This window comes from Aquarana catesbeiana, linkage group LG11, assembly GCF_042186555.1.
Source record: "Aquarana catesbeiana isolate 2022-GZ linkage group LG11, ASM4218655v1, whole genome shotgun sequence".
Taxonomy (NCBI): domain Eukaryota; kingdom Metazoa; phylum Chordata; class Amphibia; order Anura; family Ranidae; genus Aquarana; species Aquarana catesbeiana.
In genome coordinates this window covers 274,452,046-274,475,434 of record NC_133334.1, presented here as the reverse complement: position 1 = coordinate 274,475,434, position 23,389 = coordinate 274,452,046, and the positions used below count along the sequence as shown (strand labels likewise).

The following is a 23,389-nucleotide window of genomic DNA, read 5'->3' as shown; positions in this document are numbered from 1 at the left end:
TTTTGCACAGTGTGGCCCCGATCATCGTCTTCTGGGGTTTCCCCGGGGGCTCTTCCTTGCATCGGTAAACCCCCTGGGAAAAGCGCTCTCCCGAGGGGGTTACCTTGCGGGCACGCTCCTGAGTCCAGCATATGTGTCTATAGACACAGACAGGGCCGGATTAACATAGGGGCTGATGGAGCTGCAGCTCCAGGCCCCTGCCTTAAAATCGGCCCTCACAGCTAGTAATATAAGCCCGACTTTCTCCTGCCCATAAACGTCTATGGGACAGGAGAAGCTGTGTGTAAATGGAGGGGTGTCTGGCTGCATCTGTGTTGGCTCACTGTGTTTAGTACAGCGTCACAGTGCACAGTTCCCCCCCTACACAAATGGCTCTGCCTTCCCCCTCCCCTCTCTCCTCTCTCTCTGTGTGCAGTGAAGGAGCCGTGTGGGCTGGGAAATTATGAACAGAGCAACTGCAGCCGGCAGATAGAAGGTGAACTGAACAGATATCTGAGTGATGAGCTTCCCATCCAAGTGTGAGCTCAGTGAATGGACTCTTATCTCCCTTCTCTCCCCCTCTTTTACCTTTATCTTCAGCAATGGCTCTTATAACTGCAGTCAATATGTAGATTTGGCTCCTTGTGCTTTTAGGTATGTTCACACTCATTTGCTGTGTTTTGGCCATTGCTGGTGTATCCGCAGTTTTCCTGCGTTTTACCCACAGTCCTATTGATTTCTATTAGGTTGCATGTTTGTTCTGAAAGCGCACCAAAATCAATAGGACTGCAAGCTAAAACTGCAGATACACAAGCAGTGCGCCCAAACTGCATCAAACCAGTGTGAGCCCAAAGGCTGTACACACAACCCTCTATAGAACTTGGTCTGATCAATACTGCTGGCATTCATTTTACACACAGCCATACCATCCTAGATCAGGAGGGGTGGGGGCTTCAGGGATTTGTTTGACTATGCAGGCCCTGTCCCTTCTACCCATCCTGGAAGAGTCCTGGAGGGAGTGGCAGGCTGCTGGTGGCAAGTGACACGCTGTATCTGGTGACAGGCTGTCAGTGGCAAGTGGCACACTGTATCTGGTGGCAGGCTGCAGGTGACAAGTGGCACACTGTATCTGGTGGCAGGCTGCTGGTGGCAAGTGGCACACTGTATCTGGTGGCAGGCTGCTGGTGGCAAGTGACACGCTGTATCTGGTGACAGGCTGTCAGTGGCAAGTGGCACACTGTATCTGGTGGCAGGCTGCTAGTGGCAAGTGGCACACTGTATCTGGTGACAGGCGGCAAGTGGCACACTGTATCTGGTGACAGGCTGCAGGTGACATGTGGCACACTGTATCTGGTGGCAGGCTGCTAGTGGCAAGTGGCACACTGTATCTGGTGGCAGGCTGCTAGTGGCAAGTGGCACACTGTATCTGGTGATAGGCTGCAGGTGACAAGTGGCACACTGTATCTGGTGGCAGGCTGCTAGTGGCAAGTGGCACACTGTATCTGGTGGCAGGCTGCTGGTGGCAAGTAGCACACTGTATCTGGTGGCAGGCTGCTGGTGGCAAGTGGCACACTGTATCTGGTGGCAGGCTGCTGGTGGCAAGTGACACGCTGTATCTGGTGACAGGCTGTCAGTGGCAAGTGGCACACTGTATCTGGTGGCAGGCTGCTAGTGGCAAGTGGCACACTGTATCTGGTGACAGGCTGCTAGTGGCAAGTGGCACACTGTATCTGGTGACAGGCTGCAGGTGACATGTGGCACACTGTATCTGGTGGCAGGCTGCTAGTGGCAAGTGGCACACTGTATCTGGTGGCAGGCTGCTGGTGGCAAGTGGCACACTGTATCTGGTGGTAGGCTGTGGTTGGCAAGTGGCACACTGTATCTGGTGGCAGGCTGCTGGTGGCAAGTGGCACACTGTATCTGGTGGCAGGCTGCCGGTGGCAAGTGGCACACTGTATCTGGTGGTAGGCTGTGGTTGGCAAGTGGCACACTGTATCTGGTGGCAGGCTGCTGGTGGCAAGTGGCACACTGTATCTGGTGGCAAGCTGCTGGTGGCAAGTGGCACACTATCTGGTGGAAGGCTGCTGGTGGTAAGTGACACACTGTATCTGGTGGTAGGCTGTGGTTGGCAAATGGCACACTGTATCTGGTGGCAGGCTGCTGGTGGCAAGTGGCACACTGTATCTGGTGGCAGGCTGCGGTGGCAAGTGGCACACTGTATCTGGTGGCAGGCTGCCGGTGGCAAGTGGCACACTGTATCTGGTGGTAGGCTGTGGTTGGCAAGTGACACAATGTATCTGGTGGTAGGCTGCTGGTGGCAAGTGGCACACTGTATCTGATGGCAGGCTGCTGGTGGCAAGTGGCACACTATCTGGTGGAAGGCTGCTGGTGGTAAGTGACACACTGTATCTGGTGGTAGGCTGTGGTTGGCAAGTGGCACACTGTATCTGATGGAAGGCTGCTGGTGGCAAGTGGCACACTGTATCTGGTGGCAGGGAGCTGGTGGCAAGTGGCACACTGTATCTGGTGGCAAGTGGCACAATGTATCTGGTGGCAGGCTGCTGGTGGCAAGTGGCACACTGTATCTGGTGGCAAGTGGCACAATGTATCTGGTGACAGGCTGCTGGTGGCAAGTGACACACTGTATCTGGTGGTAGGCTGTGGTTGGCAAGTGGCACACTGTATCTGGTGGCAGGCTGCTGGTGGCAAGTGGCACACTGTATCTGGTGGCAGGCTGCCGGTGGCAAGTGGCACACTGTATCTGGTGGTAGGCTGTGGTTGGCAAGTGGCACACTGTATCTGGTGGCAGGCTGCTGGTGGCAAGTGGCACACTGTATCTGGTGGCAAGCTGCTGGTGGCAAGTGGCACACTATCTGGTGGAAGGCTGCTGGTGGTAAGTGACACACTGTATCTGGTGGTAGGCTGTGGTTGGCAAGTGGCACACTGTATCTGGTGGCAGGCTGCTGGTGGCAAGTGGCACACTGTATCTGGTGGCAGGCTGCCGGTGGCAAGTGGCACACTGTATCTGGTGGCAGGCTGCCGGTGGCAAGTGGCACACTGTATCTGGTGGTAGGCTGTGGTTGGCAAGTGGCACAATGTATCTGGTGGTAGGCTGCTGGTGGCAAGTGGCACACTGTATCTGATGGCAGGCTGCTGGTGGCAAGTGGCACACTATCTGGTGGAAGGCTGCTGGTGGCAAGTGACACGCTGTATCTGGTGGCAGGCTGCTAGTGGCAAGTGGCACACTGTATCTGGTGGCAGGCTGCCGGTGGCAAGTGGCACACTGTATCTGGTGGCAGGCTGCCGGTGGCAAGTGGCACACTATCTGGTGGAAGGCTGCTGGTGGTAAGTGACACACTGTATCTGGTGGTAGGCTGTGGTTGGCAAGTGGCACACTGTATCTGATGGAAGGCTGCTGGTGGCAAGTGGCACACTGTATCTGGTGGCAGGGAGCTGGTGGCAAGTGGCACACTGTATCTGGTGGCAAGTGGCACAATGTATCTGGTGGCAGGCTGCTGGTGGCAAGTGGCACACTGTATCTGGTGGCAAGTGGCACAATGTATCTGGTGACAGGCTGCTGGTGGCAAGTGACACACTGTATCTGGTGGTAGGCTGTGGTTGGCAAGTGGCACACTGTATCTGGTGGCAGGCTGCTGGTGGCAAGTGGCACACTGTATCTGGTGGCAGGCTGCCGGTGGCAAGTGGCACACTGTATCTGGTGGTAGGCTGTGGTTGGCAAGTGGCACACTGTATCTGGTGGCAGGCTGCTGGTGGCAAGTGGCACACTGTATCTGGTGGCAAGCTGCTGGTGGCAAGTGGCACACTATCTGGTGGAAGGCTGCTGGTGGTAAGTGACACACTGTATCTGGTGGTAGGCTGTGGTTGGCAAGTGGCACACTGTATCTGGTGGCAGGCTGCTGGTGGCAAGTGGCACACTGTATCTGGTGGCAGGCTGCCGGTGGCAAGTGGCACACTGTATCTGGTGGCAGGCTGCTGGTGGCAAGTGGCACACTGTATCTGGTGGCAGGGAGCTGGTGGCAAGTGGCACACTGTATCTGGTGGCAAGTGGCACAATGTATCTGGTGGCAGGCTGCTGGTGGCAAGTGGCACACTGTATCTGGTGGCAAGTGGCACAATGTATCTGGTGACAGGCTGCTGGTGGCAAGTGACACACTGTATCTGGTGGCAGGCTGCTGGTGGCAAGTGGCACACTGTATCTGGTGGCAAGTGGCACAATGTATCTGGTGGCAAGTGGCACACTGTATCTGGTGACAGGCTGTCGGTAGCAAGTGGCACACTGTATCTGGTGAAAGGCTGCTGTTGGCAAGTGGCACACTGTATCTGGTGGCAGGCTGCTGGTGGCAATTGGCACATTGTACCTTTTGGCAGGCTGTGGGTAGCAAGTGGCACACTGTATCTGGTTGCAAGTGGCACACTGTATCTGGTGGCAGGCTGCTGGTGGCAAGTGACATGCTGCATCTAGCGGCAGGCAACTGTGGAAAGTGATACGCTACATTTGGTGGCAGGCTATGGGTGGCAAGTGACAAGCTGCATCTGGTGGCAAGTGACAAGCTCAGGTCCCACTGATTCTGCACGATGGTGAGTTGAACTATTTCACTATATATTACAATGTAGTAACTGAAATAATGGAATTTGATCATCCTGACACCATATCAAGCATGGTGTCAGGATGATTGATTTTAAGTACTAACACCAGCCATTTGCCTGACAAATCACCTCCACCACCGATTTCCCTGCCAACCCCGAGACTACATCCCCCACCCTCATCTTTTTTTCGGAAGAGGGGGTTGTCTCTGAATGACAGTTTGGAAATGTGGTCTCCCTATGTTGCTGCTGGTGAGAGACCGCATAGCAGGTGGTATTGGTGGTGTTGCTGCTGCTCAGAGGCTGCACAGCTGGTATTACTGGTGAGAGTATATTTAATTCGTTTTAGCGAAAAATTGTTTGCATTTTCATTTTGTTTCCATAAAAAGGCCCACCGAAATCCTCAGCACCAGGCCCATGATGCTCTTAATCTGGCCCTGGACACAGAATGCCTGACTCGGTCCCACCCCCCCCCCACCCCCCCACCCCCTGACGCCCGCGTCATTGGATTTAATTGACAGCAGCAGGAGCCAATGGCTGTGCTTCTATCAATCTATCCTATCAAGAACCGAGAACCCCGGGCAGAGAGGAAGAGCGCGTCTCCGCCGAGGGAACGAAGGGCTCAGGTGAGTAAAACGGGGAGGCCAGTCAGTGTCAGAAGTTTTTTTTACCTTAAAGCATAGGATGCATTAAGGTGAAAAAAACACGAACCTTTATAACCCTTTTAACTGCTTTGGAATATATATGGAAAATTACAATTATTTTTTACTTATTTTTTACTTGAATTACTTTTAGAGACTTTAATAAATGAGTCCGTATGTATTTGTGTGACTTCAGTAAATGCGACATAAAAAAAAATTTGCAAATAAATGGCAAACATAATAATTACTGTAAATAAAAAACTCCTCCCTCTCCTAATTACACACCTGAGTGCACCACAAAACGGAACAGAAGCTTCTCCAAGGAAAACAGGCTTGTTGGCGCGGTTGGAAGACTTGTGACGTTCGTCGGGCGATGAATCTTCCCTCTGATATTAGGAAACGTTCTGCCAGGGGCTCAGGAACCTCCATTAACCACACAACAGAAATACTGACTCCGAATCCAGTCTACCCGTCCTCCGGGTCTTCCAGCCTGTTTGCATTGCACAGCCGCTTATAAACTGATGGTGAATAGAAGTGCCGCATAGCTCTGACGCAATTTACACGTATCGCCGCAAAACAAGTCCTGTTTTGAAGGAAAAAAAGCCAGATAACAGAACTTCATTACCTTATTTAAAGCGAGTTCCACTCAAAAGTGGAAGCTTCACTTGTTTGCTTCGCGCCCCCCCCCCCCCCACTACATTTGACACCCTTCAAGGGGTGAGGGGGGAACGGGTCCCTGTTTTTAACAGGTACCCATCCCCACTTCCGGGAGACCTAGATGGGGCGAGGTCCCCCGGAAATTCGGCCCCCTTCCTCCTTCCTCCGCCACCGGGCCAGTTAAAAAGCGCAGTACTACCGGTTTCCCTTACCACGAATGGTGGCGGCAGCATCTGAGAGCCGATCAGAAAATCGGCTGGGGTGCCGATGTCGCAGGATCGCTGGACAGGTAAGTTTCCTAATATTAAAAGTCAGCAGCTACAGTTTTATTTTTTTGGGTGGGGGGGGGGGGGGGGGACTGGACCACCTGACCTTTGGAAGATTTTACCCCACTTTATGACCAGGCTGTTTTTTGCTATTCAGTACTGTGCTACTTTACCTGGTCATTGCATGGTCATGCAACGGCATACCCAAACGAAATTTTTATATACATTTTTTATGGTGGTATTTGATCACCACGGGGGTTTTTTTGTTTTGTTTTTTTTTTTTGCTATATAAAAACGGGGGAAAAAAAAGAAAAAAGTGCAGTGCAAAGTTATTATTTAACTGGTGTGGCGGTGGTCAGGAATACTGACTGGTGACAATATGTTAAAAAAAATAATAATTTCATATTTCGTTTTTTTAAACATTTTTTTACATTTTTTTTACATTTTTTTTTTTTTTTACATACTGTTATCAAAGTAGTTCAGTGTCACCATAGTGACACTTTACTACTCTTGGGGGGGGGGGGCTTCTCTCCCCCATCATTGCCTCATCATTGGTGTCAGTGGGAGGAATAGTGCCCCATCATTGGTGTCAGTGGGAGGAATAGTGCCCCATCATTGGTGTCAGTGGGAGGAATAGTGCCCCATTGTTGGTGTCAGTGGAAGGAGCTATGCCCCACTTTTGCTGACAGTGGAATTGTGCCATCATTGGTGTCAGTGGGAGCAATAGTGCCCCATCATTAGTGTCAGTGAGAGGAATAGTGCCCCATCATTATTATCAATGGGAGGAATAGTGCCCCATTATTGGTGTCAGGGGGAGGAATACTGTCCCATCATTGGTATCAGTGGGAGGAATAGTGTCCCATCATTGGTATCAGTGGGAGGAATAGTGTCCCATCATTGGTGTCAGTGGAAGGAATAGTGCCCCATCATTGGTATCAGTGAGAGGAATAGTGTCCCATCATTGGTGTCAGTGGGAGGAATAGTGTCCCATCATTGGTATCAGTGGGAGGAATACTGTCCCATCATTGGTGTCAGTGGGAGGAATAGTGTCCCATCATTGGTGTCAGTGGGAGGAATAGTGCCCCATCATTGGTATCAGTGGGAGGAATAGTGTCCCATCATTGGTGTCAGTGGGAGGAATAGTGTCCCATCTTTGGTATCAGTGGGAGGAATAGTGGCCCATCATTGGTATCAGTGGGAGGAATAGTGGCCCATCATTGGTATCAGTGGGAGGAATAGTGTCCCATCATTGGTGTCAGTGGGAGGAATAGTGTCCCATCATTGGTGTCAGTGGCAGGAATAGTGTCCCATCATTGGTGTCAGTGGCAGGAATAGTGTCCCATCATTGGTATCAGTGGGAGGAATAGTGGCCCATCATTGGTATCAGTGGGAGGAATAGTGTCCCATCATTGGTGTCAGTGGGAGGAATAGTGTCCCATCATTGGTGTCAGTGGCAGGAATAGTGTCCCATCATTGGTATCAGTGGCATGAACTATGCCCCACTTTTGCTGACAGTGGGGGGGGGGGGGAATAATGCCCAAAGGGCCGGATAAAAGCAAGCAAAGGGCCGCATCCGACCCCCCAGGCCGCAGTTTGGAGACCACTGCTGGTATAGGTTATATTATTATTATTTTATTTACTTGTTTTTTTCCCACGAAAGTGAAGTTACCCTTTAAATGTTTTCCTAGTCGCTGACCCGTAACAAGTATGCAAATTAGGAGATCCGAGGTTCTAGAATTCCACATGCTTGTCCCAAAAGAGCGTCTCATAAATTGCCAAAACACACAAGGATCAGCCAAGACATGTAGAAATGTGATCAGGAGGTCTCCACCGGCCGCCTTCATATTTCTTCTGCGGCAGATCTCCTTTAAGATTTCTAAATCGGAGAGAACCCTAATTCCCAGCAGATTTCATCCTCATCAAGGATTTAATCCTTTCCTGAGTAGCCGGACACGCTCTCTGCATCCTGCCGTCTGTCATTAACTTACCTTATACTAGAGCTTGTTTTTTTTTCCTATTAATGTTTACTGAAAACAGCGAAGAAACTTCATGGCAGATGTTTTTCTTGTGTCAGAACTCAGCTACCCCGTCCCCAACCACCAGACCTTCCACCAGACCTTCCACCAGAACTTCCACCAGAACTTCCACCAGACCTTCATTCATGGCCATCAATATCCTTTTTTTAAAGACGCAAGCCGGGCAGAATGGTCATACAGTTTATTCTTGTACATATTTTTGGTAAAAAAAAAAAATCGCAATAGGAGAATATTGATTGATTTGCGCAAAAGTTATCACGTCTACAAACTACGGGATAGATTTAAGGACTTTTTATTTGTTTTTTATTGTTTTTACTGGTAATGGCGGCGATCTGCGATTTTTAGCGGGACTGCGACATTGCGGAGGACAAATCTGACCTCAAATGACACTTTTTGGGGACCAGTGACATTTATTACGTTGATCAGTGCTATAAAAATGCACTGATCAATGTAAAAATGACACTGACAGGGAAGGGGTTAACACTAGGGGGGGCGATCAAGGGGTTAACTGTGTTCCCTGGATGTGTTTCTAACTGTAGGGGGGGGATGGGCTCACTGGGACATGACAGACATCACTGTTCCCGATCACTGGGGACAGTAGATCTCTATTATGTCATCTGGCAGATCGGGGAATCGCCTTGTTTACATAGGCCAGTTCCTCGTTCTGCCTTTCCTCACCGCCATCGCGGGTCGCCGGTGGACATCGCGTCCACGGGAACCGCGGGCATGCTCCCGCGATGGAAAGCGGGTGCTCGCGCGCGCCACGTGCCCCGCTTTCCTCTATGCATGGACCGACGTCAGCTCGCGCAGGAGAGCCGACCTGCCGCAGTATATCTGCGTGATCTGGTCGGCTGGTGGTCAAAATGTATTAAAACATGGACAATATCAGTAGAGCAGTAGATGGTATCAGTAGTTTTTTTATTTTTTTGATTATTTTTTACTATTTTTTTAAAAATTTTTATAATATTTTTTTAAATGTTTTAATTTTTTTTAGGAGCCCTATTGGGGGGACAGACCCTTGATGTCTCGCCTTTGAGACAGGGAAAGGGGCTGAGGACAGAAATTCTCCAGTCCCTTTCCCTGCATCCTCAGCTGCCCCGGACAGTGAATGATGGAGAAGTGCTCTGTGCTGAGCGGCTTCCTGTTCCTTTACAAACACAGTTTACTATGCTTCAGTTATGAATGCACACAGGAGCGATCAGTACTGATCGCTCACTATATTCATTCAGAAAATGAAGGGGCTGGTAAATGACATATTTGCCAGTCCCTTCCCCACTCTCCATCCTGACACATCCCCCACAACAGCTGGTGAGGGGGGGGTTACACGGGGCCCAGGTAGCAGGGGTAATCGGCACTGCACAAGGTGATTAGGGTGTGCCCACACCTGGCACACCCCCTGCGCACGCCTATGCTGGCGTGAATATCCAGGTTCTGAGGGTCTGGGTATGCAGATAGCAAGCAATTGTGCTGCAAGTTGGAAAATGACTTGCTAAGCCATTGCTAGACTTGCCGGGCTTCACAAGTTTGTTGCGCAATTGTAGCAAATCTGCATCGCATGACTGCAGAGCAACTTTCTTTGCAAACATTCTGCAAGTCTTCTGCAAGTTCTAGTTCAGTTATGTTGTGCAATAGTCATCCCACCACAGGGGGGGCACTGTGGCTGAGTTTTCATGCTGTAAACTTTTCAGAGCTCTTGCTGTAGTCTCACCACTGCAACTTTGCTCTTGCTAGAGACCTGCCACCAAATTCGCTACAAATTGGAAAAGTGTCAACTAGAACTTGTTCTTCAAGTGCCCTGCAAGTGTACAAATTGCCAGTGAAAATGTGCAACAAGTTAACAGACTTACAATTCAACGCTGCCACAAATTTGTGGCAAGTTATCCTTGTTACAGTATCTGGGTATGGCACTGCCAGCAGCTGTTGATAGAAGAATCATTCTTCCTCGTCCATTGGATACAGAGCAAAATGCGCCTGGCCCAGACAGGATGCTGTCCAAAGGAGAGGTGTCCCTACGCTTTCCTTTCTCCTTAGGAACCTTTCTCCTACCGCTAGTCCTGTCCCTAAAAGGCGGCGTACCTATCCCTACTCTACCAACTCACAAAAAGCGAGCGAAGTCTAGGAGCCAGGATCTTAAAAAGGCTCTGCCAGGTCCAAGATGGCTGCTAGGGTCACATAGAGTGACAGCGTCCAATAGGATAGCTTCCCCAGTGACCCAGAATACCAAAGACGAAACCTTTTCCTCTTGACTTCCTCTCCAACAACAGTTCCTCTGCGGAGGAGCGCCACCTGCAGTGGAGAAAGTAGACTGCAGCTGCTACAAGCTCACAGTCTAAAAGTTCTCTTGCTGCTTGCTGTATACCTACTGATGTGGCTCATGTTCATAGCCTGGAATTCTGTTGCTCTCTGCTCCTACATCTATCCCATCTCCAAAGTCTCCCCTACCTCCATTGGGTATGGCCGGTTCCTCTGCCCTCTAGGCTAAGATTTCTATCAAATCAGGCATGGCTTATGGCCCAAATCACCCAGGTATTTCATGACTCTGAGTGCTGAAACCACTTTGCCTGCAGATTCTTTATCTGATCTACTTGCCACTGATACATCAGCTGCTAAGACCGATTCTGAGTTGCTCCAGTCTTTACCTGATGAGCTTGCCTCTGAGCAGCTGCAACTTTTAGAAATTTTGGCTCTTACTGATGTAAGACTCCCGTAAGACTGCAAATACTTTCTCAGTGCACCTGCTGTTCCAAGTCTTCTTCTACAGAAAACCCATCAACAAGGTGTCTCTCGCCCCAAATTCTTATCAGCCCTGGATGCTAGATGTGGACCTCCTGGCCACCAGGTTCAGCAACAACCTGGACAGGTTTGTCTCCAGGTACAGGGATACTCAAGCAGACACAGTGGATGCTTTGCTCAGAACACCCTGATCCTTGGGCTTTCCTCCCCGAAAACGTCATCATTGTTTGTGTCTCAGGATCTTGATGGAGGGCATTCTGGTGTTCCTTTTAGCTCCAGATTGGGCCAAATGGATGTGGCGCGACAATCTGGTAAGACTCCTGGTTCATGGGCTCCACCAGAATGTCTGGATTTTCTGTATCAAGGATCAGTTTATCATGTTGTTTCATGGTCACTGGCATTAACAGGCTTAGTTGTTAAAGGCCAAGTTCTGAGAGGGCATCTCTGAATTGGTGATTCTATCATCGGACATGATAGGCATACTTCATGTGGTGGGAGTCCCGGCACTTCAATCCTAGGAGGTTCTCCATGGGACAAATCTTCTCCTTCTGACAGCTGGGTCTGAAACATTTGGCTCTAAGTGCCAACAAAGATCAAGTTTCTGCCCTTTTCACCTTGTTTTAGAGGCCATTGGCCTCTCACTTCCCGATTAAGATTTTTTGCAGGGAGTCCTCCCATTGTAGCTCCCCTTGTTTGTTCCCATGCGACCCCATGCGATCCGAATCTGATTCTATCTGCGCTTCAGAAACCATCCTTTGAACCCATTAGAGAAATCTCTCTTGGCACCTGAAACACGTTAGGCTTCCAACCGCAGAATATATAGCATCGCCTAAAGCTGGAGTTGTGTTTCGATATGCTTGCTCCTTCTCATGCTTGTGGGCATGTTTGTGCCCTATGAACTTAATAAAAGTTGTTGGTGGTAATGCACTAGGCGTTTTTGCTTTCCTGTGTCTCTTTACAGTTTGCCCTTGCTTTATCTAGTGTTCAGTCACCTGGAAGCAACAGATATACCCATCAGTTCCTGAATATATACCTGTGAGCCCCCTTCCCAATTAAATGCTGGAAGTAATTATAGAAACCACAAAATGAGGATATTCTCACACACCTCCCCTAGAGGGTGCTGCTGGGATAAACATCTGCCTCCTCGCAGGAACAGCCCTGGGTGAAATCGAATGATATATAAAGATCAGTAGAAAGTATGCAGCGCATTCTCTGGCCATTGTCACGTAGATGGCAAGGAGACAATTGTATTGACAAATGACTTCCTTGACAGAGGCTCATTGTGCGCACAACGCAGCAAGCAAACAAACATTTACTGTGTGAGACTCCACAACACACAAGGAGCTCTGTGTCATGAGAAAGCGTAAGAAGTAGGAAAAAAGTGCACAAAAACTGTAAACAAACGTTCAAAATGAATGAGTGGGAGAAAGATGGACAGAATGTAAGATCTGCGAAGAATTAGCGTAGATCCATAATCAAATATAACAGGAATGCGGAGTCTTACCAGAACTCCACATCACCAACTAAGGATCAACCCAACATTGCAGCAAATTGTCCTTCTTCAATGTCATATATCAGCACTGTAGAGGAAACATCTTAATTGACCATCAAGTGTAATACAGTATTTAAAAGAGCTAGTCAGCAATTAACTTTTTTACGAATCAGGGTCTCAGGCTTCTAAAGCAGGGGTCTCCAAACTTTCTAAACAAAGGGCCAGTTTACTGTTTTTTAGTGGGGCCAGACTGTGGCCACTGGGAGTAGAAAAGGTCCTGCAGTCAGTGGGAAAAAATAATGCCCCATTGTTTCTCTTAGTGGGAGTAATTGTGTCCCCTCATTGGTGTCAGAGGGAGGAATTGTACTCCATCATTGGTGCCATTGGGAGAAATTGTGCCCCATCAATGGTGTCAGAGGGTGGAATTGTACTCCTTTACTCGTGTCATTGGGAGAAATTGTACTCCATCGTTGGTGTCATTGGGAGAAATTGTATCCCATCGTTGGTGTCATTGGGAGAAATTGTGCCCCATCATTGGTGTCAGAGGGAGGAATTGTACTCCTTTATTCGTGTCATTGGGAGAAATTGTACTCCATCGTTGGTGTCATTGGGAGAAATTGTACCCCATCGTTGATGTCAATGGGAAGAACTGTGCCCCATCATTGGTGTCATTGGAAGGAATTTTACGCCATAGTTGGTGTCAATTGGAGGAATTGTACTCCATCTGTGTGATTGGGAGAAATTGTACCCCATCGTTGGCAATGGTGTCATTGGGAGAAATTGTACCTCATCGTTCGTGTCAATGGGAGGAATTGTACCCCATCATTGGTGTCATTGGGAAAATTTGTACCCCATTGTTCATGTTATTGGGAGGAATTGTGCCCCATCATTGGTGTCATTGGGAGAAATTGTACTTCATAGTTGGTGTCATGGGGAGAAATTGTACCCCATCGTTGATGTCATTGGGAGGAACTGCGCTCCTTCATTGGTGTCTATGAGGGGAATTATGCCACAGTGCTGATATTAGTGGATGAAATAGTGCCCCAAGGGACAGATAAAAGCAAGTAAAGGGCCGTATCTGGCCCCCGGACTGCAGTTTGAAGACCATTGTTCTAAAGGCATTCCAACAGTGCAGCCTTAACTCTCAGCGACATTATTATTATTATACAGGATTTATATAGCCCCAACAGTTTGCGCAGCACTCTACAATATAAGAGAGACAATACAGCAAGAATACAATTCAATACCAGAGGGTTAGGAAGGCCCTGCTCCTGGGAGCTTACAATTGAATAGGCAGGGGCTGATGGAACAAAAGGTAATAACTGCGAGGGATGAACTAAAGGGCGAAATAAAAGATTTTGTTGTTAGCTGAGGGTAGGATAGGCCTCTTAGAAGAGGTAGGTTTTTAGAGATTGCCTAAAAAATAGACAGAGTGGGAGATAGCCAGAAGATGGGAGAGGCTTTGGAGAAGTCCTGGAGACAAGCATGGGAGGAAGAGACAAGGAAGCTAGAGAGCAGGAGGTCTCAGGAGGAGAAGAGAGAACAGTTTGGGTGATATTTGGAGACAAGATTGGTGATGTAGTTCAGGGCAGAGTTGTGAATGGCTTTGTATGTTGTTAATATTTTGAACTTTAGGTTCACCTTCCAGCAGCACAACGACCTTAAACATAAAGCCAGAGCTACAATGGAATGGTTTAGATCAAAGCATATTCATGTGTTAGAATGGCCCAGTCACAGTCCAGACCTAAATCCAATTGAGAATCTGTGGCAAGACTTGAAAATTGTTCACAGACACTCTTTATCCAGTCTGACAGAGCTTGAGCTATTTTGCAAAGAAGAATGGGCAAAAAATGTCACTCTCTAGATGTGCAAAGCTGGTGGAGACATCCCCAAAAAGACTTGCAGCTGTAATTGCAGAGAAAGGGGGTTCTACAAAGTATTGACTCCGGGGGGCGCCAAACAAATGCCCCCCACACTTTTCACATATTTATTTGTAAAAAATTTTAAAAACCATTTATCATTTTCCTTTCACTTCAAAAATTTAAAGGGGTATGAATACTTTTTCAAGGCACTGTAGATGAGTCTGGCGGCAGCATTCATGACAGACTAAAGAGGCCATAGCCTGTGGAGAGGTAGGCCTATGAGGAGGGAGTTATAATAGTCAAGGCGAGAGATAACGAGGGAGTGAATAAGTTGCTTAGTGGTTTCAACGGTTAAAAAGGGGCGTATTTTGGAGATGTTAATTAGGTGAAGTCTACACTCATTGTTCGTCTGTAAGGCCTCCGTGGAGACTGACTGGTCTCCTACCTGAGCTCATGGCTGGCATACCACCTGGACTGCTGAAAGAGGGCTAAACCGTCAACACAGATTTTAGTTTTTTAAATCCTCCTTACCAAGGTAATGGCCACTAGAAAGGCAGCCTTATGAGAAAAGAGAAGAATGTCCTAGAAAGGTTCAAATGGTGGTCTTTTAAGGACAGATGAAACCAAATTGAGATTCCATGGAGTCAAAGGAGAACATACAGGTGGCACAAAGTGAGCCAAACCCTGGATGAAAGCTCATGCCAAGGAATGATAAGTGAGCGGTCTCAGGAATAATACAGCTAAAGCCAAGGATTTGACCCCTAATAATCCTGAGGGCCAAGGACAATGTCCAAATCTGAAGGACAAAATTTGTCCCACAAAGTAGTTCCTCTATTTACAAGTAAATACACTTTAAGTAAACTCCAAGAAGTAAGGCTGCACTAATATAACAGTTCAAACGTGGCATCTATCATTGATGATATTCTGTTCAGTAGGTCACGCCAGTATGGAAGGTGGCACTTCTCTATGAGCACCTGTGCACAGGTGCGGATTGCCTGTATCGCAAACAAGGGCTGCTTGTGTTGGCACAAAATGGAGCATTTAAACTGGTTAGTTGGACATGGACAGTTGTCCCCAGGCAAGGAGGTGGGAGGCGCTCTTACCTGTAATTAAACCTAATATAGCCCCAGGCGAATACAGAATCAAGGAAGATATAGCCAGCCAAGTGTAGATGTGAGGAATGGGGGAAGGAAGAAAGACACCATTAAAAAAAAAACAAACAGTAATTACGAGGAGCTCTCATTAGAAGAGTCGGAAATCATATTTAATCTGGGCAGGGCAGGCGGCCAGTGACATGACCTATATCTTAGCCAGGTTGCCTCACATATTTACAATAATTGCTGGCAGCTGGATTAGATTCATGGATATCTTGACCACTGATATCTGGAATCTACTAAAAAATTGAATTCTGTTTGACAGACAGAAAAGTTCACATTCTCGTATGCATACTGCTAAAGCTGCAAAAAAGCAGCATTATGTAAAGCAAAACCACGGGATCCCATACCTCCCAACATTTTGAGAGGGAAATGAGGGACACCTACTAGCAAACGTATGTAGGCATAGGACACGCCCCCATGTCACACCCCCTTAAAAGAGATTTAACCAAAAAAAAGTTAATAAAATCCACAAAGGCTTTTTTTTTACCACTACTATTCCTTTATATTGGCTTTTAAAATTTACAAATGCAGCAATTTTGCAGCAAAACAGTATGCTACGTCTGGCAGTATCCCTGGGTGTACTGAGGTACTCACACTGTCCATTGCTGCCTGCTGCACTGGGCAAGACTCATGTTCAGGCCTCCAACTGATCAGATCTTCCCATGCCATCCCTGATGTTCAAAGGTAATGGAGACTCCTCTTTTAGGCTTCCTCTCCTCTCCTCTCCTCTCCTTCCTTTTCTCAACTCCTACCTAAGGGCAGAGCCCCAAACCCAGGCTCCCCATCCAGGCCACACGACTTCAACCTCAGCACTCCATCTTGCGCCCGACTTCCTTGCTGCTCAGACTCCACCATATTTATGGGCAGGTTTAGCCACCCATCCAGGCCTCCTGCCTATGGATTGGTTCAAACTACCATCAAAATTCAGACCCAGCCTCTTTACCTCTCCTCCCAGTAGCTTCTACAAGTTTCCAGGGACCTCCAGAACCAGGAGGATGCGATAGAGGACTGGTCTGCAGAGCCTTCCAGCCTGATCTGAATCTGAACCCTGACCCAATTAACCGACTCATACAACTACCATGAGTCACAAAATACATTCACTTACACTAGTTGCACACTAGAGGGTGCTACACAAGGACACAGGAATTGGTTAATTCTTATACTATTGGGTTATTCTCCACCTCTGGGTGATTGGACACCAGCAAATGGCAAAGCTGAAACCCAATTCTGCCTACTCCTTCCATTATCAGCATGCCTCCGTTTTGTAGACATGCAATATAGGATTGAACATAGGGTAAATCAAATTTCCTGTTTTCATCATCGTACGTCACAGGAATTGGTTAATTCTTAGACCACTGGGATGTGTAAAAGCAATCCCATGAGGGGTAAAAGACACATAGCAAAAAGCATCTAAAAAGAAAAAACAAAACAAAAAAAAGGTAAGATAAGGCCCCTACAGGGTTGCCTGGAAAACCTCTGCCCAAATGTAGCGTCCACCAAGGCCCAAACATCCATGTGATTAAACCTAACAAATGTGTGTGTAAAAGACCCAGTCGCCACCTTACCGACCTGGGAAACCATGGTTTGATGCTGAAAAGTCCATGAAACCCCAACACATCTAGTAGAAGGAGCTTACACAGGAAAGTGGGGAACCCTCTCATTCAGGTTAAACACCTGAGTGATAAGTTGCCAAATCTACCTAGGAATAGTGGAATGGGAAGCAGCTTGCCCTTTGCAAGAACCCTCAGGTAACACAAAGTAGTTCCTTTATTTGAACCACACAAAGTAAGCTTTCTAGGAGCAGTGATAGACATTCTGGAAGGGCAACTTCCTGGCTGCCAACAGGGTGGGGGCCTTCAGACAAGCCAATTAAGCCAACAACTGTTAAGGCAGAATGGTCCTTAAGATATTAAGTCCAGACAATCTGGCAGAGCCCACAAAGAGTTTGCCAGGTGCCTGACTATGACTGACTGACTACCACGCACTCCTGGGAAAACTTGGTGCCATAAAAATCATTGGGACACCTTTCTTCTCTATCCTCCAGGGCAGGCGAGGCAGGAACTTGAGAGGGAGGAATGCATAAATCAGGTTAACTGTATCCCACAAAGTCAAGAGGGCATCCACCGTAAATGCCTGAGGATCCCAAATCCTGGTCACAATTCTGTACAGTCTAAAATATTTCTGGTTGGAGAGACCACTCTCCAGGATCCAGACATCGACGGCTCCGCTGACCAAGTCAGAATGAGCTCTTCTTTGGTCGGACTGAACCCTGACTGGCAGACCCCCAAGAAGGGAGGTTCAACGCTGAAGGGTAAGCTGAATTGCTTTGAGCTGCAGAACATTGACTGGCAGCAAAGCTTCCTCCGATGACCACTTCAGGGAATTCAAGATTTCTTCCCAGTCTGACAAGCTGGTGCCTGTTGTCAGTACTTTCCATGCCATCAGAAAAAAAGACTTTCAGTGTTGTACTGGACAAACACCACTCCAGGCCCATCCTAGACCTGCTGGTCAGCTGCATGGGTGGATCCAAGGACTGAACTTGTTTGTTCCACACTGTCAGAACGTTGAGTGGGAGCGGTCTGGAATGAAACTGGCCATATGGGTTGACTCAGCAATCAATGACTGGACAGATTCCATAAAGAACGTCTGAACACAAAAATCTTTTCAAGCATTTTAGGTCCAGAATGGGACACACACTGCCATCTGGTTTTGACACAGAAAAATGGTTGGAATAATATTGCCTAAACTTTTCTTGCTCTTATACAGGGATAATAACCCCTTGTGAGTGTAATGGCTCCAGTGCGGTAAACAAAGCCAATTTTTGAAGGCAAAACTTATGTACTGTTAGCTGTAAATCAGGGGTCTCCAAACATTCTAGACAAAGGCCCAGTTTACTGTCCTTCAGACTTTAGGGGGGCTGGACTGTGCAAAATGTCCCAGCATCAGTGGGAGTAAACAATCCCCCATCATTGGTGTCAATGGGAGAAATCGTGGCCCATCATTGATGTCATTGGGACTCTTTGTTGGTGTCATTGGGAGGAATCGTGCCCCATCGTTGATGTCATTGGTAGGAATTGTGCCCTATCATTGGTGTCATTGGTAGGAACTGTGTCCCATCATTGGTGTCATTGGGAGGAATCGTGCTCTTCATTGGTGTCAGTGAATAAACTGGTGCCCCAAGGGCTGGATAAAAGCAAGCAAAGGGCCAAAGTTTGGAGGCCATTGCTGTAGATTGCTTAAGGTTCCCTAAGACCAGAAAGTTATTTCAAAGGTTCCTCCATGTTAAAAAGGTTGAGAAAGGCAAAAACGGAAGCGCTTTCTCACACCTAGGGCAGCCTATTGAAATGAATGGGGTGCCCTAGATACGACATGCCAGAATGCCCCCGCTCTTGGTCAAACTTGTGGGCATGAACCAAGCCTAACATTCTCATGCACCCCCATGCATCTGCAAACATGTTTTGTGTTTGCACAGCACATTTTTGGAAAAGAATCAGGGACTACTTTTTTGTATTTCTTGCACATAGGGCAGCCCATTGAAATAAATGAGATGCCCTACATGCAATGCACGGAAATGCACCCACGTTTGGTCACACCTGTAGGGATGAACCAGGTCTAATGTTCTCCTGCTCTGTACCTATGTACTGTGCCTGTTAACATTAATGAACAGATTGCAGAGTGGGTAAATGTAAACCTTACAATGATTCAGTATCTTATGAAATTCTCTAGGAGGCAATAAATATAGATGTAGAACCCTCCTAGTGTAGGATGCTAGGTAAGTTTAGCTTTCAGCTCCTTCTGCAATTAGGGGAACAGAGATTGTTTGTTCTGGTCTGTTCAGGGTTCCACAGGCTGGGAGCTTGTATGCTTCCCCCTGCCTATGGAAGAAGCTTCCATAGCTTAGGGAGGTAGATCCAAATAACCGGCCTGAATTTTTATTTTTCCATAATCTGTTTAATGAAAAAAATGTAATTTTACAAGTAAACCAGATACACAAAAGGTATGGAAACAAGAAGACATTATAAAGAACAAAAAAAACGGAGGTGGGGACAATGGTGACGCTTCCATCCCCAAGCGCCATATGATGTCAAAATACATAGTTCCCTTTCACAAGAAGAGTAATTGGCTTTTACAGCCTGAATATTTATCATGCTCCAGCCAATACCTGGAGAGGAGTGTCCAGAAGGTGGTTGGAATATTAATAAATAGTCTGAAGTTCTGGAAAGCTGGAATCCTTCTCCCCAGGAAAGTTTCAGAGCCTGAGGGGCCCTCAGGCAGCCCATGGACTGTACAGCTGTTCTAGTGGCCTCAGTTGTGTTAGGGTTGATAGCCTGGGTGGATCGTCTAAGAAGCTGATTGCAGGACCTCACCACAAGGGATCTGGTTTGAAGAAGGATTGTCTCACTCACTGGACTTAGTAAGCTGGAAGGTGGCAACTGTCCTGGGGACTTGTGAGCAGTGGCGTCACTAGGGGGTGGCTTTTGGGGCTATAGCCCCGAATCTGGGGCCCATAGCCCCGAGTCTCTGCAGGGGTCCCCAAGGGGAGGGGAGGCTCTCTGGGGAGCCTGATGTAAGTGGGGGGCTCTCTGGGGACCCTGATGCAAGGGGGAATATCTCTGGGGACCCTGATTTTAAGGGGGGGCTCTCTGGGGACCCTGTTTTTAAGGGGAAGGCTCTCTGGGGACCCTGATTTTAAGGGGGAGGCTCTCTGGGGACCTTGATTTTAAGGGGGGCTCTCTGGGGACCCTGGTTTAAGGGGGAGGCTCTCTGGGGACCCTAATGTAAGGGGGGCTCTCTGGGAACCCTGATGTAAGTGGGAGGCTGTCTGGGGACCCTGATGTAAGTGGGAGGCTCTCTGGGGACCCTGATGTAAGGGGGGGCTCTCTGGGAACCCTGATGTAAGGGGGCTCTCTGGGGACCCTGATGTAAGTGGGGGGCTCTCTGGGGATATATATACACACACACATTGCTGTATATATATGTGTATGCCCGCCCAAGCGTATGACTTTCTTTACTACGCTGCTATGGGCTCTAGTCCCAGATCTTTTGTAGACCTAGCAACACCCCTGCTTGTGAGTAAGGTAAATTGATCCAAGTGACTATGCAGTGTTCTGGAAAACATATTGGTCACTAATAGTTGTGCAGGAGCACAAGATAACCAGGTGCCAAAGAAAAATGCCCCATGGTCCCCAGCTGTGAGGCCTTAGACTGTCCAATACTCACAATTTCTCACAGAGAAGATTTGCTAATTGCTATGTGCTAATCATTTTGTAGTATCCCATGTCCTAACCCCTCTCTTGTTAAAGTTCCTTCAAGCAATAAATCCTAAAAAGACATCCCCTAGACCAGTGGTCCCCAAACTGCGGCCTGGGGGCCAGATTCCACCCTTTGCTTACTTTTTTCCGGCCCTTGGGGCACTATTTTCATCCACTGATACCAACAATGGGACATAATCCCCCCCCCCCCCCACTGACACCAATGAAAGGGCACAGCTTCTCAGAATGACACCAACAATGGGGCACTATTCCTCCCACTGACACCAATGATGGAGCGCTATTCCTCCCACTGACACCCCAAACATGGGGCACTATTCCTCCCACTGACACCAAAGATGGGTCATTTTTCATTCCCACTGACGTCTGGGACCTTTTCTACTCCCAATAGCCACAGTCAGGCCCCCCTTGAGTCTGAAAGACAGTAAACTAGAAAGTTTTGAGGCCCCCGCCCTAGACTGTGTTATTGGAGCTGGTGTGAATGGACGGGTGCTTGTGGTGAAGGGCAGTTAATACCAGTGGCCCCTACAGAGGTAGCGCTACAAAATATTTTGATATCTTGTGACATGTGGTTTCCCAACCTGTACTCTTCTATGGAGAAGACAGAAGGACGAAGTACCTTGTGTGTGCCACTGTCTTCATTAGTTAACGATCCTGGTCAGTTGTGCCACTTCAGCGACTCACCGGAAGAAAAGGCCCTTCTGTATAATCTGCTTTGATAATTGACCGGCTTGAGGAAACCTCTAATGAAACAGGAGATTTATTTTTTTTGCAAACAAGGTTATAAAAAGAAAAGCTTGCGATCCACTGGTAGGAGTTTCGATGCCTGAAGGCAACGGTGATGTTGCAAGAGAAATTACAGTGAGAGTTGGATGGCATAAAGCGAGCCTAGGTGTGACATCACGCCTCCTGCAGCACATCCAGCCAATCAGGAAGGGCCCATTCCAATTACAGATCAACTGCAACACAGGCAGCATGCCACACGTTGCACGGTCTTTCCTGTTTGACCTATACATTGGCTTTTATTGGGAAATCATGACATATAAAAGACTTATTGTTAATGGGATTGTGTACTCTTAATTTATCTCTGGAGAAAATTATGAATAGGGCCTCTAATCTTCTTCATAATGATTAATAAAGAGAGAACATATAGAATATAACAAAAAAAGCAGTATAAAAGGAAACAAATACACATAAGAGACTTATTGTTAATGGGTTTCTGCAACCTTAATTTACCTCTGAAGAAAATTATGAATGGACTGTCTAGCTTTTCTTGTAGTAATTAAAAAAAAAAATCACACAAATAAGGTCCCATTCACATTTGAGCATATCCAAATCGCAGGCAGAATCACACCATTCCAGAATCACTTCAGAACCTGTGACGCATTTGTGGCAAAGCGACGTGGCAGCATTGCTCAGGTGTGAACAGGGCATGAGGCTCCATTCACGCTTGTGTGACTTTGGACATCAAAGTTGCATGGCAAGTTGTTCCCCATGTATTCCAATGATAACCATTCATATACGTACGACCTAAAGTCACAGCGACTTCACAGCAGTTCGTGCACTGCTTTGGTCCTACTTTCATGCAACTTGAGGGCCATAGACTTCAATGTTAACCCTCAAAAGTTGCATGAAAGTCTTATGCCGCGTACACACGAGCGGACTTTACGGCAGACTTTGCCCGGCGGGCGGGATTTCGTCGGACAATTCGATCGTGTGTGGGCTCCAGCGGACTTTGTTTGCTCAAAAGTTGGACGGACTTAGATTTGAAACATGTTTTAAATCTATCCGTCGAACTCGAGTCCGGTCGAAAAGTCTGTTCGTCTGTATGCTAGTTCGACGGACAAAAAGCCACGCTAGGGCAGCTATTGGCTACTGGCTATGAACTTCCTTGTTTTAGGCCGGTCGTACGTCATCACGTACGAATTCGACGGACTTTGGTGGATTGTGTGTAGGCAAGTCCGTTCATTCGGAAAGTCCGTCATAAAGTCCGGCGTAAAGTCCGCCGAGCAAAGTCTGCCATAAAGTCCGCTCATTGTGTACGCGGCATTATACCTGAATGATATGCAGTGCAACAGTTGTCCATATTCATTAATCAAAGTCGTATCCGAGTCGCACCCATTCAAAGTTGTGTCAAAGTTGCCTCAAAGTTGCACCACAGCTGCACTCCAAAGTCGCGCAACTTTGGAGTCGTACAAGTGAGACTGGAGCCTAAAATGTATCAGAAAAATCATAATAAAAGGAAACAAATAAATAAAAGAATAAGGCTAGGCTCACACATATGCGGGTGGCGCAGTGCGTGTAACTTGCACAATTTTTTGTAAATTTCTTTTGTGTATGTTTAAAATGTGAAAAATGTATAAAATTGAGATTGTAAATAGAATGGTGTTCTGGGACTGCATAGGGTTATTTATTTATTTATTTATTTTTTTTAAGGTGAACTAATCCTTGAAGCACTATCACACGAGGAACTTTGAACGTACCGAGGACCTGCTGCACAAGAATTAACTGAAAATTCGGCCAGCCATGGGTAGGTCACACACATTAACTAAAATCCCGTCGTTATAATTATACACACACCACTAACCCATGGGCCTACTGTATGAGGCCTGTATGAGATAGCGATTTTGCTGCACATACATTAGTGTCGTTAATATGATTTGTGCACACCAATACACAGAACGGCCCCAC

The 23,389-nt window shown here is 47.5% G+C and overlaps 1 long non-coding RNA gene across 2 annotated transcripts in view; it reads left to right on the top strand.

The window, feature by feature from the left end:
* LOC141112789 (uncharacterized) overlaps positions 1-23,389 on the top strand; it is a 36,090-nt gene that overhangs the window by 2,575 nt on the left and 10,126 nt on the right. For both annotated transcript variants that reach the window (XR_012236639.1, XR_012236640.1), the window contains exon 2: positions 23,135-23,228. This is a non-coding gene — a long non-coding RNA (uncharacterized lncRNA). The remainder of the gene's footprint in view (positions 1-23,134; positions 23,229-23,389) is intronic.